Raw genomic sequence first — 15114 nt, forward strand, 5'->3', positions numbered from 1 at the left:
CCACATCCAGAACACCTTGAATTGTGTTGAGAATGTGAGATGTCATTATGGAGGCAGATAAAACCATGGTCTCATATGTTACCTCTCTCTTCACTTGCATCCCAGTCACAGAAGCGGTGGAGGTAGTTCGTAAGAGATTACAGGATGATGTTCGCTTTTGGAACGGTGTCTTAATTCCTCCTATTTCACATACAAGGGTCCGTACTACAGGCAGAAACATAGGCGTGCCATGGGTTCCCCAGTTTCACCCATTGTGGCCAACTTGTACTTCTTGGAAGAAGTGGAAAAGAGGGCTTTGCTATCCTACCCTGGAACACCACCAAGTCATTGGTTCAGGTATGTGGATGACACCTGGGTGAAAATCAAATCTCAGAACGTACCACAATTCACGAATCATATTAACTCGGTGGACCAACACATCAAATTCACCAGGGAGGATATGAAAAGTGGCAGGCTAGCCTAGACTGTGGGATTTCTATCAGTAATGGGGGACATCTAAAAGCTGATGTGTACCATAAACCTACACATACGGCTCAGTATTTAAGGTTTGACTCCCATCATCCACTGGAGCACAAACTGGGTGTCATCAGGATGCTATAACCCAGAGCGAACACCATCCCCACAGACACAGCGGCCAGGGAAGCAGAAGAATGGCACATCAAGAAGGCCCTGAGTAAATGTGGTTATCCCAGCTGGACATTTGTCAGCTGGGATAACCAGCTGCCTGGGAAGGCACCTAAAGAAAGCTCCAGCCGATCCAGGAGAGAAGGACAACCGCTGCCCAAGCAAAACAGTTGAGCTGCATTTTTTCTAAACACCGGGTCTCTGTGACTTTTAAACCCCAAAACACGCTGCGCCAAAAGTTGGTCCACCCCAAGAATCGGGTCCCCGACACAAACAGAGTAACACAGTGTACGCTGTGAAGTGCCAGGAGGATTGCCAGGATTTATACATCGGGGAAACCAAACAACCTCTGGCGAAGTGGATGACACAACACAGAAGAGCCACCTCATCAGGCCAGGACACTGCAGTCTATTCACACCTACAGGCCAGTGGACACTCTTTCAGTGATGAGGATGTGCACATCCTGGACAGGGGAAAGACCATCTCTTAATCGAGGAGGGGGCCTAAGAGTACATCTTTCGCCATCTTATAATGCTGTGTTTGCAGCCATTCTCCAACTCTCTCTGAATGTTACTCATGGCCATTGATCAGTGGGCTTTGATAAGTGGTTGCTGATCAATGGTTATGAGAATTTGCATATTAATGATCAAGGAACTGACCTCACAGCCCATTGGTTTCAGTCATTATGCAAATGTACTGTTTATAAGATTGGGGAAACCTGCAGTCAGCTGAGACTGAAGAAGTCACTTGGATGAGTGGTTAAATGTTTCTCCCACTGAAAACACTACGTCCAGATGAACAGAATCAACTTTTGGGGACTAGCTCCACTAACCCACCGCTACAACTCAATTACAGCTAATGTGAGGACGAGTATAATGAAGTATAAGCTAGGTAATATTATTATTAGTATTCTTCTTCTTCTTACATAAATTAAGGTAACAAAACCTTTTCCACTTTGGCCGCAGTGATACTTTTGCCCAGAAGGTGGTGGTACAGAGCTACATGTCCGAGGTCTGAGTAACTCAGTGTCCCATGTGAGGCTGCTGGTTGATGTCATGTGTTTATATTCTTTACGATTGCAGCGAGGCCTAAAGGGGTGATGATGATGTGATGTGTCCAGGATTTCACTACAAGAAGCATGCAAAGTAACACGGGTGCTTCGAGGATTTTTTTCTCTATAGGGTTACAGAGAAGCCTTGAGACATCACATATTCTATCATAAATAAACACCAAAGCAATTTTACTTGTAAAAATGTGGTGTAGACAGACCTCCTGCCTCCATAAAGATGCAGAAGTAAAGATCAAATGTCTCACACATCCTTTGTTTTAAGATTGCAGAGTAATAGAGTCAGGGCATGGCTCACTGTTTTGCTTTGCAAAGTGTGAAAACTGTAAAGAAATCTGTCTCTGTGTGAAGATGGCAGTGCATGTGTGGATAGTTTATAGTTTAGTAAATAGTTGGGATACTTACTGAAATGTATCTGAAGTCTGGCAGGATTATTATTCAGTGACTTTACAGGTGGTTACCATCCTGTTTGCCCCTTGGGGGTAAATAAAGTCTCTCTGATTCTGATTCTGATATGATTCTGTTGTACCCTAAATTGGACTCAGTATGACCACTGACATAGCATGAGTTTGACCCCTGAGTTAGGGAATGGCAAGCAGTGGATCAAACCACTGAAGCATATGGAGGTGAATCTGCTTTCCAAAACTTAAAACTGTTGTTTGGCACTTATATTAGAACAAGAGCTTTCACTTGATGTTATTATATTATATGACATAAAAAAGGATATATTTACTTTTTTTCCACACACACACAAAAAGCTTCCAGTGGGATTCCAACCCTTCATCACTATGATAATTTCAACAGTTTTGGATTTTGGAGTGGGTAGAACGTTAGTGGTTGAATGTTCAAGCTGTGGCCAGCTCCCCAGCCAATAATTGGTGAAAAGCTCACCAATTATTGGCAGATGCAGACCACAGAAGCTATCTGCCATGACATTTCAGGCACTGAAATTATCCCAACTTCTTCTATGCTGGTTTTCAAAAGGTACCGAGACAGAACTGACAGTGTACCCGCAGCTTATCAGTAGAAAAGTGACATTTAAGGGCTGATATCTGTTGCACGGAGGTGCTGCTCTGACAGTGAGACTCCTCCATCAGGCCTCAGGAAACGCTAACAGTTTAGTTTTGCTCTGGTATCAGTTTCTCCTCACGACCTCGACCCTCCTCAGGTGAACAGCCCTCTGCAGGGCTGAATCTGATCCAGGTGGACGTGCTTGGTCTGAAGCTCCGCCCCCAGGCATAGCATCAAGGTCGCCCTGTCTGAACAGTAACGCTCCTCGGGCTGCAGCCTGACCGCTTTCATTAGATAACACCTGGATGACCTGCTGCTCCCAGCATGCTCTGCTCATGGCACTGAAAGCCGGAGGCAGGAACACAAAGACACTTTCCACTAAATTAATAATATGAACTATAGTACAGTGCATTATTCTCGTGAGCACAGGGGCACATTTAGGGCTACATTTAAGGGGTAAAGTTGAGCTCCTACACTCAGAAAAATTATGGTTCTTAAATGGTTCTTCAGATGGCTTCATGGTTCTTTAAAGAACCATCATACGTCAAAGAACCTTTTTATTTTGTGGATGGTTCTTCAGCTATTACAAATGGTTCTTTAAAGAACAAAAGGTTCTTCATCCTTAGCAATCTAAGTTTGATGGTGTAAATGGCATAAATATTTATTCACTATAATGAGGCTGTGAATTATACTGTGTGTTTTCTTTGTGTGCATGTGTGTGCGAAGGGAGAGGACGGGATACCTGGCAATTACCCTTTAAGAGAAGATGGTAGGAAACTGAATATTCAAATAAAAGCTAGAAATATTTGCTAGAAATATACTGGTGGCAGGGGTGGGGGGCCAAAGCCTAAAGACCCTAACCCCCCCCCCCCCACGCACACACACCCCTAACCCCACAAACACATTATGAATATGGTGAGTTAACAAACAGTAGACACAATACACACATTCAAATACTGTACTTTAGTTATAAATTTTGATAAAGCATTACTATAATGGATAATATATAATATGTGATATAATATATCTATATCACTAAAGCACTTCTGGATGGATGCAAACTGCATTTCGTTGCCCTGTACCTGTGCATGTGCAATGACAATAAAGTTGAATTCTATTCTATTCTATTCTATTCTATTCTATTCTATTTTCTACTCCAAGGCATTACTTTTGAGATTATTATATATTTTTGAAAATATAGCATAATGATAATACTAGTTATTGTAAACTTTACAAACCACCCAGCAGTATGTAAAGTCAAATTATGAAATACAAGTAAATAACAATTGCAGAACAGAATGTCAGTGTAATGAACACACACTTCGTTTTGACAAAGCACACTGCTTAGGTAAATGATCTGAGTAGTTGTTCATCACTGAGCAATTTGATAATATGTGTTTCGAGCCAAATAAATGACAGGGAGAGAGACAGTGACGTCAGAACACGTCATACTATAACCTCCCGGGAGCGGACGGAGGGGGTCAGTCGTTGGGATGCGCATGCGCAGACAGAGTGCGCGAGCGGCGGGCCTTGACCTTTCGGGAAAAAAACTCACGGACGGTGACAGCGAAACGGATAACAGTCTTCAGTACCTGCTGGACTTTGAAGCTGTGGATTCTGGGACTGTTAGAAAAGGTAAAACATTTTCATTAAAACCTTATTACTGTTTTGTTTTTGTTACTCGTCATTGTAGCTTGCTGTTGATGTTGTGCTAACAGTAGCGATTAGCTAGATACGTTAGCCGTTGACGTCAGCGCAATTTAGTATCCGGTATACAGAAACTGTTTTCCTAACAAAACCACTGTTATAATTAAGTGAAGCTGCTTCCAGCTAATTTGAACCTTTGGCTTCTAAAATATGTGGTTCAATTGCGTGCTGCGTGCATAACCTAATGTCAGCTAGACCGAAATTAAAATTTAATATATTGTTAAAGTCACTAAAATGGCGCCTGAAGCCTGTTGTGGGCTCTGTGTCTGATCTAGAAACTCTGAAATCCTGTAGCTCTGAGCCGTACATTAAATACTCACATGAACCTGTACTTTGAATTCTGTATGAGCTGTATAAAATGCAGCTATGCATAAGAGTTTTGAATGAATAATTAGATTAGATAACTCTTTATTGTCTAATCGAATTATATAGAAATGAATAGAACGTGGTTCTTTAGACTGATGCCATAGAAGAACCTTTTTTGGTGCCACAAAGAACCTTTCAAACAATGGTTTCAAACATGAGAAGGTGTGTCTTTGACTGTTCCTGCATAACTTAGTTTCGGACTAGTTGACAAGTTATGCTCCGGTCATTTGATGTTTCCAAGATAGATGTTCTTTTGTAATATAGTTAATTTTTTTGTATATTTCATTTATCCACCATCATACATCATACATACAAGCTAAGAAGAGGTCGTTATACTAACAAGAGGTATCAACGCTGGGCCAAAGTTCAGCACATGGTTAAAGTTTGTAATCCAGCCAGGGTGTAAATATCACTCAGCAGCCAGAGCTGAAGCAGGTAGCATCAACACATAAATCTACTCTACCTGGCTTAAATCACAAGAGCACCTCTGACCAAAAAGCTGTAGATTTTTCTTGTTTGCACAAATTAATCCAGATTCACATTAATTGTGTTCACAGCTCCAACAAAATGAGGAAGAGGAGGGGGAGAAACACAATTAGGTTGAATTACAATTGGATGGAAGGCGAGGACAAGAAGAAGGAAGCTTACGATAAGGAGGAAGAGAAGCAGCAGGAGCATCTTTAGGGATCCCTATGATGTCATTGAGGTTTGTTTCATTAATATGGTCCTCTCACAAAGAACGATGACTTGTTTTAGTTCACCTACTTCCTGTATTAAATAGTGATGTGCAAAATGTTGTGAAAAACCATGGAGCAGGTACGTATAGTGCATCTGCAGGTAAATGAACATCAAATCTCTGAGACAGACTGAAATCTGTATATTTATCACCCTTATGATAAAACCCACTTCAGCCATTGGTTTATGGACTTGAAGCCTCAGCATCTGCTTTATTGCTGTTGCTATGTTGGGACCATATTAGGATGAGGGATCAGAATTTGGAGTCGTGCACACTATTGTTTCATTTAGTGTGTATCCATAAGATTTGTACAGCAGATCCAAGTTGTGCCTTGAAAACAGGAAAGTCGTCTGCATAGAGGAGAACTGTAATAGCAGGCTTGTACAAAGTGAGGCTTTGTGCACTCGTTTTACTTCTGTCACCCTGTTTTCATGCAGATTTCACTTGAAATCAGGCAAGAACTGGACTTATTTTTTTATGTGTTCTTGTGAATTGATTGTGTATCGCATATGTTTGATTTGACTTTCTGCAAGACAACAGTCGTCCACTGGCCAAAAAAGTTTTCCAAATACCTCCACGTGATCTAGCCTGGATTTAGAAAAGAATAGCAAAAAAAAATCTGCACCTCCTGCTTCAGATGAAATTTGTGTTTCTGTGTTCAGAGGCAGCGGCGAGAGGGGAGATCTCGGCTCATCCAGCTGGAGAGCCTGACCAGGAGGAGTGGAACATTAACTCAGCTCTTCCAGGGCACCCTGCAGACTCGGCTACTGGCAACAGCAAGGGATGATGTGAACGCCAAACTGGAGTCCATCACAGGTCAACTGCAGGTATGCGAGTCAGACCTTCTGAGGAGGGTTTCACTTTTCTCTCTTCTTCTTAATTGACTCTTTTCTCTCTCTTTCAGCTCCTTGTCTCAGAGTGGGAGGGATTTGAAGCACAAAGGGAGGAACTTGTCGTTTGGTTGGCTGATATGGATGTCCGCCTGAGGTTGACCAGCTGACAGGAAACACCAGTGAAAAACTGAAACAACTGCAGGTGTGGGCTTGTTTTGATATGACATATATTTGATATGAAACATACGTCAGAGACATTATCCTAAACTGGACTAACCAAGGACCATGAGTACAACATGAAACGTACATTACATAGTGTAAGGCTGAAGTTCATTGATCATTTTAATCATAAACTTGTTGTTGAAATATTTTTACTGAACATGCAAACATCTGCTGATAATGTGTTGATTTATTGGTCTGTTATGAAGCTATTGCTATTTCTAATGTATTTTATCACTTTCTGATGTTTTATTAATTAAACAATACATGTATTATTTGTTGTGTTATCTGTAGATATAGTATTTATATATATTTATTTATAGTATAGCCAATATATTTAATTATTACTGTTTAAAACACTAATATATGACATGTATTAGTAGTGATGTTGTGCTGAGGGTTAAAATGCCTTTTTGTCTTTTGGTAACTACAAAATGACAATAAACCATTAATATATGTCTATGCTGTGCTCGTATTTATTTTCCCCTACTCAAATTCAATTTATGATGCATTTTATTTTGAAAGATTTAAAATGGTTTTTTAAAGAACCACTCAAAAAAGGTTCTTTAAAATGGTTCTTTTAAAGAACCATTTGAAGGAGCTTTTTAAAAATGGTTCTTTAAAGAACCATTTTTAAAATGGTTCTTCAATGAACCACTGAAAGAAATGGTTCTTCAAAGAACCATCGTTTGAAAGGTTCTTTGTGGCACCAAAAAAGGTTCTTCTATGGCATCAGTCTAAAGAACCACTTTTGGTTCCAGTTGGCACCTTTATTTTTCTGAGTGTAAGGTGAAAGATGAACAGCATGTGCACGTCATGTCTTCTTCTTCTTCTACCGGCTGTTTTTCTTCTGTTCAGTCTCCTCTCATGTGAATGTGCTGCTGATGAATATGTTCATCCTCTGACCCAGATACAAACTCCCCGGCTTCACTTTTCATTCTCTTCAGTCTGGACTCAGTGAATTCAGCCTGCAGCAGCAAGCCAAACGCTCGGAGTAAATGGAGGTTAGCGGGACGGTGCTGCACCACGATAATGATGTATATAAATATAAAACACTGTCATCATTTTTAAAATCTGCCCGGCAGCATGCATTCGATCTGTACCGCAGTATGATCTCACTGCCAATAATCTGCTCTTTCCTCAAAAACTCTGAAGAGACGCCTGAGGGGAAGAAGCAGAGCGGGGGAGGAAGACAAGGGGAGAGAGGGCTTTAACTGTGAGAGGAGAAGAAAGAGATCAGAGGAGGGAAAGGCTGAACCGAGAGGCTGCTGAGGAGACCGAAAAATAACTAATAAGGCACAAAAGCAGATACACAAATGAATTACTTTTAAAACGAAGCCAAAGGTAATAAATTCACAGACTACAATTACACAAGTCATGCTACAGAAGTCCTTAATTTATGCTCCAAATTACTTAATTAGTTCTTTATAAATGATTAACTTGTGTTCCAGATAAATGCTAATCAGGATCCAGAGTACATGCTCTTAAATGCTAAACTTGCGCTGCATAAACAATGCAGCATAAAGAAATGCATTTAAAAAAAAAAAAAATCTTATACCCTTTAAGCATTACTGTGCTCTCTAGGCTTTAAATAACTATAGAAATGGAAAAATAAACACTACTAGAGGATGAATCCCAGGAAGTTGTTTTATAACATGAATTAAAGAGGTGCAGTGTACAAACGGAGTTTTCTGGGGTAGAGATGGTAGATTTCTTAATGTAATTAAGCTAGTCATCTTGATCAGGGGTGGGCACTTAATTTTCCCAAGGGAATACGAGAGAAACTGGCACTGTTTTGAGGGCCTAACCAACAACCATATAAAGAGATAAATGTATTCATGATGTAGAGTGAGCACCCAGCTTTACAGCAGGAACGATCAGACTCACAGCACAGATAAAGGAAGGCACAAAATGAAATTCAGTAATTATGCCCCAAATAATTTTAGAGCCTGAATTATTTCAAATAAATTAACTTCATGTTTAATTCAGAAGGTATTGAAGGTATTATCAGTTAGCTGAAACACTCTAGAGTTCATGTTTTAGGATTATTTAATTAATAGGAGGATCACACTCCTCAGTTTCCCTGGGAAAGTTCCATCCAGGATACGTTTTCGTTCTGGCTTTGGGACAGTGGACCAGCCTTTTATCATCTCAAGGATATTCAAATGTGCCTCTGACCAGTCTGCATGTGTTTTGTGGACTTGTGGAAGACATTCGACTGCATCCCTCAGGATATCCTGTGGAGGTTGATTTGATAGTATATGATGTGATCCATTTTTACAGGCCATTCAGGCCACTTACAACTGCAGCAAAAGCTTGATCTCTCAACTGGTTTGGAAACAACTTGGTGTTCCCCTGGATGAGCAGGAAGAGGTGGCCCAGTTGGGGGACGTCTGGGCTTCTCTGCTTAGACTGCTGCCCCTGAGATCCGAACCCAGATGGATGGAAACCTTTGCTGTAGAAGCATTAAAACAGATCTACAGTTACTTTAAGCTGTGCTTTGATTGTTTAATCCACGTTTTACATCAAAGTTCATATATTCAAACTAATTCATGCTCTATAATTACTTACTGCTCTAAATTGACAGAATTAATTTTCCACATAAATAGTCTAAACAAATGCTCTGGAAGTTATTTATTTTTTCACTCTAGAATATGTCATGTGTTTACTAGAATGGCTTTACTCATGAGGTAGTTAATGCTGCAGAATTACTTCATTCATGCTTTATATTCTAGGACTGCTTATTTGTACTCTTGAAGTATTTAACATCTGCTCTGTGAGCTTTAATGAATATATTTGCAGTCTTGAGTTGTGTCACAACAGGTTATATTTCATTTTGAAACCACAGTTTCATGGGATTATGAAACGTCATCATTGGTCCACTAGCATTAGTCTGTGAGTCAATGAAAAAAACAATGAACTGTTGATAGTAACAATAATAATAATAAGAAACTACTGCTAATAATAATCATAATAAGATTCATAGTTTTTATTGTTAATGTTTTTTTTTAAATAAATGTTTGTAGTTTTGCTCATTTGTGGGTATAATCTTGCTAATTTGCACTAACATGTTGTGAGCATTATTGCGTGCACTAAAGTAACTTTACTGCATGAATTAATATGTGCAAATAAATAGTTTTGTGCTAATGGATCTGAAGGCAGCGAACAAAAATGACTCAGAGAGGAGAAGCTGTGAGATGGAAAGGAGTGAAGGGAGCAAAAAGGAGGAGGATGATGATGAAAGTGTGACCTGTTGCAGCTGTTTGCGTTTCAGCGGATGGAAATATTTAATTTAAACTCTGAAAAGGTCATCTGAGGTTCAAAATGATTCAACCTGCTGAGAGCTGACCGGAGAGGTGTTTAACACATCATCGGGGAGGCTGTTACAGACTCTCAGCTGCACACATGATGGAAGCACCTTCACCTCAAGACTTGGGGATGTTTATTTTTATGTTGCTGAACTTTAAGGTCTAAATCTTGGAGAAAAGCTCTTTAAAGATATTTATTAATGTCTGTGACACTTATGCAAGCATACTCAGGGAGAACAGCTAAGTGTTTGTAGTGCACCCTGACGCCTCCTCAGACCTGTGATGGCCGGACTTTTTGGACGAGTCAGCAGTGAGTTTTTGATTCTCCGTGGCTCTGACAAACATGAGACAGCCCTGATCTCATACTCACTGATTAAGAGGACATTCTTTATTTACATTCTTATTTCTTGATATTTGACCAATGACTCCTCTTGTTTCCTTTGACAGCATAACTGGTTGAGGACCAATTGCATAGCTTTCCTGTGAGGTATTTGATTTATCTGTTTCTGGCTCAAAGTTTGGGCCTAGTGGTGACCTTTGGGGCTGGCATACTGTATTACAACAAAATCTGCAGTTCTTATAATGTCCACTAGAGGCACCCTCCAAAAGTGAGTCATTCCCCATAGACTCCCATGTTAACATGTCCAGCTTCACACAAAAATAAACATGTTTACATCCTGGTACAGAAAGCAGCTTCAGTCTCTATAGCTAATTTGATCTCTCATGACAGCTGGACAGGTGGTGAATTTTTATACAGCTTTTGATTTTTATTAAGGCTTGAATTGATTACAGTTAGGATTGTGTGTGCTCTGATTGGCAGATGCTAGCTGCCTGTTCTGCCTGTTCTCATTCCTGGAGAATTAATTGATGCCATTTTGTTGGTTTTACCTGGTGACTTTTACCTGGTTACAGCATTACAAAGTCATTTGCACTGTTTCATTTTTAAATGGAGAGGGTTACTGATGCAAAGACGTGTGTTTTAACCCAAACACTAATGAACTCCTGAGCCTAATGAAGTAGTTTTTAGCGTGTAAAACAAAGCGAAAACAGAAAATAGTGAAAACAGAGCTGAACAGGTTACAATTACTTGGGGAAAAATGTGTATTCCTTGGTGGAATGGTGAGTGGTTGCTGGCTGTGTGAAATTGACTGCACAGTGCTGCAAAAAATGCCTCCTTGCAGTTGCTTTGGTCACTAGCAGATTCCTGTGGTCACCAGTAGATTGCATGGAAGACACTGAGCAGGACTCAACAACTACAACTGTACTGACACTCTAACACAACCTGGAAGCTGGAAACCTTCACCTTAAAAGTAAAAGTCATGTTTTAAAGTGCAACCAACATGTTTCAAATGTGCAAATCCCAGTGACTACCAGTGACCAAAGCAATCACGGAGAGGTTTGCTGTGCAGCACCCTGTTTGTGACCTACTTTACAGAGACTGCCAGCAACCTACAGCAACCACTTGGCAACCAGTTGGGAAATATACATTTTTCCTTAGCAGCTGAATGTTGCCAGAGGGTCACTAACTGGTTCACAGACTACTGTGGCTGGAATCTTACATACAGTCAATGGTTTGGGCTCATTATTTCGCTGCACATTGAATTTTGGACCAATCAGATGCTGCCACCTTGGAACTCTGCAACAGGAAGAATCTAAACTGGAATTACAACCCCCTCCGCTACTATTCCAGGAGCAAACTCAGCAGGACTTGAAGCCTAAAACTTTTTCCCTGCTCACTCCTGAACCTGTGCTCACAGATCTGTCAGTCCTGGCTGGACACCACACTGTGTTCTGCTGTAGCAGATGAATGGTGCTCTCCAGTGGGTGTTAAAGTTTATTTATCAGCTCCACAAACAGAAGCCCGTGTGTGTGTGTGTGTGTCTGACTTTGTGTCTGTCAGCGTCACTCTGACGCACAGCAGGGTGGGGACCATGTGACATCACTCCTGTGGGGTTAAAGGGCGTCGCTATGACAAAACAGTAACCATAACGACGTGCTCTCACCTCCTGTGTGTGTGTGTGTGTGTGTGTGTGTGTGTGTGTGTGTGTGTGTATGCGTGTGTGTGTGGTTCGGTTTAACACAGCAGAGGTGTGTTTTCAGCTTGAGTCATGTCTGACAGTTTAATTCCTGCCTGATGTCATGAGAGAGTTTGTAACGTCTGACTTTTGCACTCAAATATTCACCGCTTCAGTGCCCGTCACTCAGCGCTTTCCTTTTTTAATACACCCACATTACAGCTGTATTCACACATTCTACACCTGAAAAAATTTACACTGTAATCTTAAATATTTTCTGTTCTACAATTTCTTAAATCATGTTCTAACAGTAAAAAGTTTCAATGCTGAAAACATGATTAAATATTTTGTTAAGTGAAGTCAAGCTGTAGAATCAATGAATACTTGAAGAAGATTTCGTCAAGTGTAATAGCCCAACATGGGATATTCATTGCAAACCAAATTCAGATGTAAATGCTGTATTGTGAGGTTTACATTAAAACATTAAAATATAATTCTAGAATTAGCCTAGAAACATTTAATTCAGACAACAAATAAAAGTTACTGCTGCAGGATCCGCTTTCTAGTTTCCGAATTTTCACTTGAACCTTTTTAATGTAAAGTCCCTAAAGCCTAACAGGACTTGATTCGTAAACCAGGGGTGATTCTAAGTTCATACTTTTAGGAAGGCTCCGCTCCCAATCATAATGGCATGCATACAGTGGCTTGTAATTAATATTAATGCAATATGCTGTTTGCAAATGTCATCAACCCTTTTCACATTTGCAAACCTCAGTTCAGTTGGATAAACACAACTGGATGATCTAATCTAGTGTCTCAGAATAATTCCGAGCAAAAATAATCAGAGATTTCAGTAATATACACATGTTTTAGGGCGGAGCCTTTAGTTATCAAACCCGAGGCAAAGTCTCAGTCGTTAAAGATGTTAAAAAAAAACATTTGTGGCAAAGCAGATGTGAAATATGCCCAACATTTTTTCACTCTCATAATCAAATAGAAGCAGTCCACCCAATCACTCAGCACTTAAAGCAACATTATCAATACAGACACCAGAAAATCAGCCACTCCAAAGACCTGTACATGAAGCAAACTGCTAATAGAGTTGTTTTATATTAAGGTTTCTTAATTCATACAAACCCTCCCTGTATTCTGCAGACTGCGCACAGAGCATTATGTACCGCAGAACAGATTTGTAGTTCGTCACATCGATGGTAGTGGCAGCCATCCTGGTCAGCCATGTTTCGAGGGAATCCTGTAAAATGATATTGTTCATGGAAATATGCTCTGTTTACGATGTTCACTGGCGTTTTTAAAGTGTGGTGCAGGGAAAAACGCAAACCCTCCATGAAATACATGAAAAACTACTGTTTGAATAGTTTAGAAAATATTTTAACCATTTAAAACAATAAAGCATATCAGAAGGTTAAAATTAGCTAATAATCTCTAGTAATTTAATTCCCATTAGACAATGTTTTTTACACTATTTAGAAAACAAATAAAGATAAGCAGACACTTTAATTATCAGAACAGTTTGAACTTTTCTGTATTTCAGTTCAAGTTAAATCTGCATCACTGATGTGGTGTTAAATTACCTCTTTTATTTTCTTTCTGCCACAGAAACAAAAGTCTGAAGCAGCAACGCCTCTGTGTGAGAGACTGTAACATGATGTCGATAACACTGGACATAAATCCTGTTTTCTTTCTATCCTGTACTGTCATCAATAGACAAGTCAGGAAAATATAACACTTGACAATACCAGAAAGTAATACTAAAATACACTATCATTACTACCATTAATATAGTAGTAATAGTATTTTTAGGAGTGCTCTGATGAAATTTGGGGTACTCTAAACTCGCCTATGTCATGCATGAAACTGACTCTGTAAGTGCTTAATTTAAAGAATGAAAGCATGCTGTAGTTTAAATGAATTTGTGTTCTCAAAATTTCTTCATTTCTGCTCTAAATGGCCAAATTAATTGTTTCCAAATGCTCAATTTGTCTTCAAGAGCAAACGTCATAGAGTAATATTAAACAGAGTCAGAGGGAGGGTTAGTTTCTGTTTTCAGAGCCAGTATCAGTGGTATCAGCTGTAATGCAGACGGACGAGACTGATATTATTAAAATTGACTGAAGGTTCTGCAACTCCATTCTGGACTGTTTAATTCCTCTTTAACCCCCCGATCATAGGTCTCCCCGTCCTGGTGCTGGAGGACAGCACAGTTTCAAGTAATGAGGTCAGTGCATGAACAGACCATCTGTGAGCTAAAAGCTCTAAACGGTCAGTTTATCGCAGTTTTTTCCCCACTCTTGGCTCTGTATGATGTCATAAAGAGAGGATGCCCCTAAAATGGTAATCTCAGAAGCCCCACCCACTTCTGTTTAAAAGAGGCAGCCAGTTAGAAGAAAACTGGGGGAGGAGCTTGACCACTTTGTTTCAGGATGAACTGTGTTGTTGCATTAAGAAGGATTATTTTGAACTGTAAATCAGACAAAGCCACTGTCATGAATTTCAAAACTAAAATGATGGAGACTTAAACACAACCACAAGCTCTGCAAATGACAACATGAAAAAAAGAAGGACTTTTATTTGTTTTTGTTGTCATTTTCTTTTATACTGAATGAATAATACAACAAACAGATGACACATGGACCAAAATTACATAGTTGTCATGTTTGGTCGTGTGTTATTGTGGCAGAAGATCCCGATCACGCTGAGAGGAGAACAGGAATCTGACTCGGCCTGCAGTTTGCCTGTGTGTGAAGCATGGATGTAAATCCATGTGGATACAAATAATGACTCATTAATGTGTCACACTAAGCCTCGTTAATGGTGATCTGAAGGTTCGGAAAAATCAAACCCCACACACACACACACACACACACACACACACACACACACACACACACACACGCACACACACACACACACACACACCAGTCATTTGTTTGGGATTTGTCAGCTTTAATTCGGGAACATTAATCTGAACATATTAAGGCTGCATGAAGCGAGGTGCAGCTTTCTAATCTCCACCTGCAGAGTGCTGTCAGAACAGTAAACAGTTCAGCCACAGCTCCTCGAACGCCGGCTGCACAACAGTCGAAGAAAAGCTGAAGCAGCCGAGTGAGTGAAGAAGAAAACTTCCCTCGTGCTGGTTTTCGTGCAGACCAGACGACTGCAATATGATGTTTTGTCCATTAAAATAATCATATAGCAGACACACACAGTG

The 15114-nt window shown here is 40.0% G+C and overlaps 1 long non-coding RNA gene across 2 annotated transcripts; it reads left to right on the forward strand.

Annotated features, from left to right (window-relative positions):
- The first annotated feature begins 4117 nt into the window (after positions 1-4117).
- On the forward strand, positions 4118-7020 carry LOC309712055. 2 transcript variants are annotated; one of them, XR_014278170.1, is made up of 5 exons: positions 4118-4336; positions 5091-5209; positions 5332-5480; positions 6173-6337; positions 6415-7020. It is a non-coding gene; the product is annotated as an uncharacterized lncRNA (long non-coding RNA). The 2 variants fall into 2 exon arrangements; XR_014278171.1 differs by lacking the exon at positions 5091-5209.
- The last annotated feature ends 8094 nt before the right edge of the window (positions 7021-15114 follow it).

The sequence above is a fragment of the Aulonocara stuartgranti genome (assembly GCF_965226115.1).
Source record: "Aulonocara stuartgranti genome assembly, chromosome: 7".
Lineage (NCBI taxonomy): Eukaryota > Metazoa > Chordata > Actinopteri > Cichliformes > Cichlidae > Aulonocara > Aulonocara stuartgranti.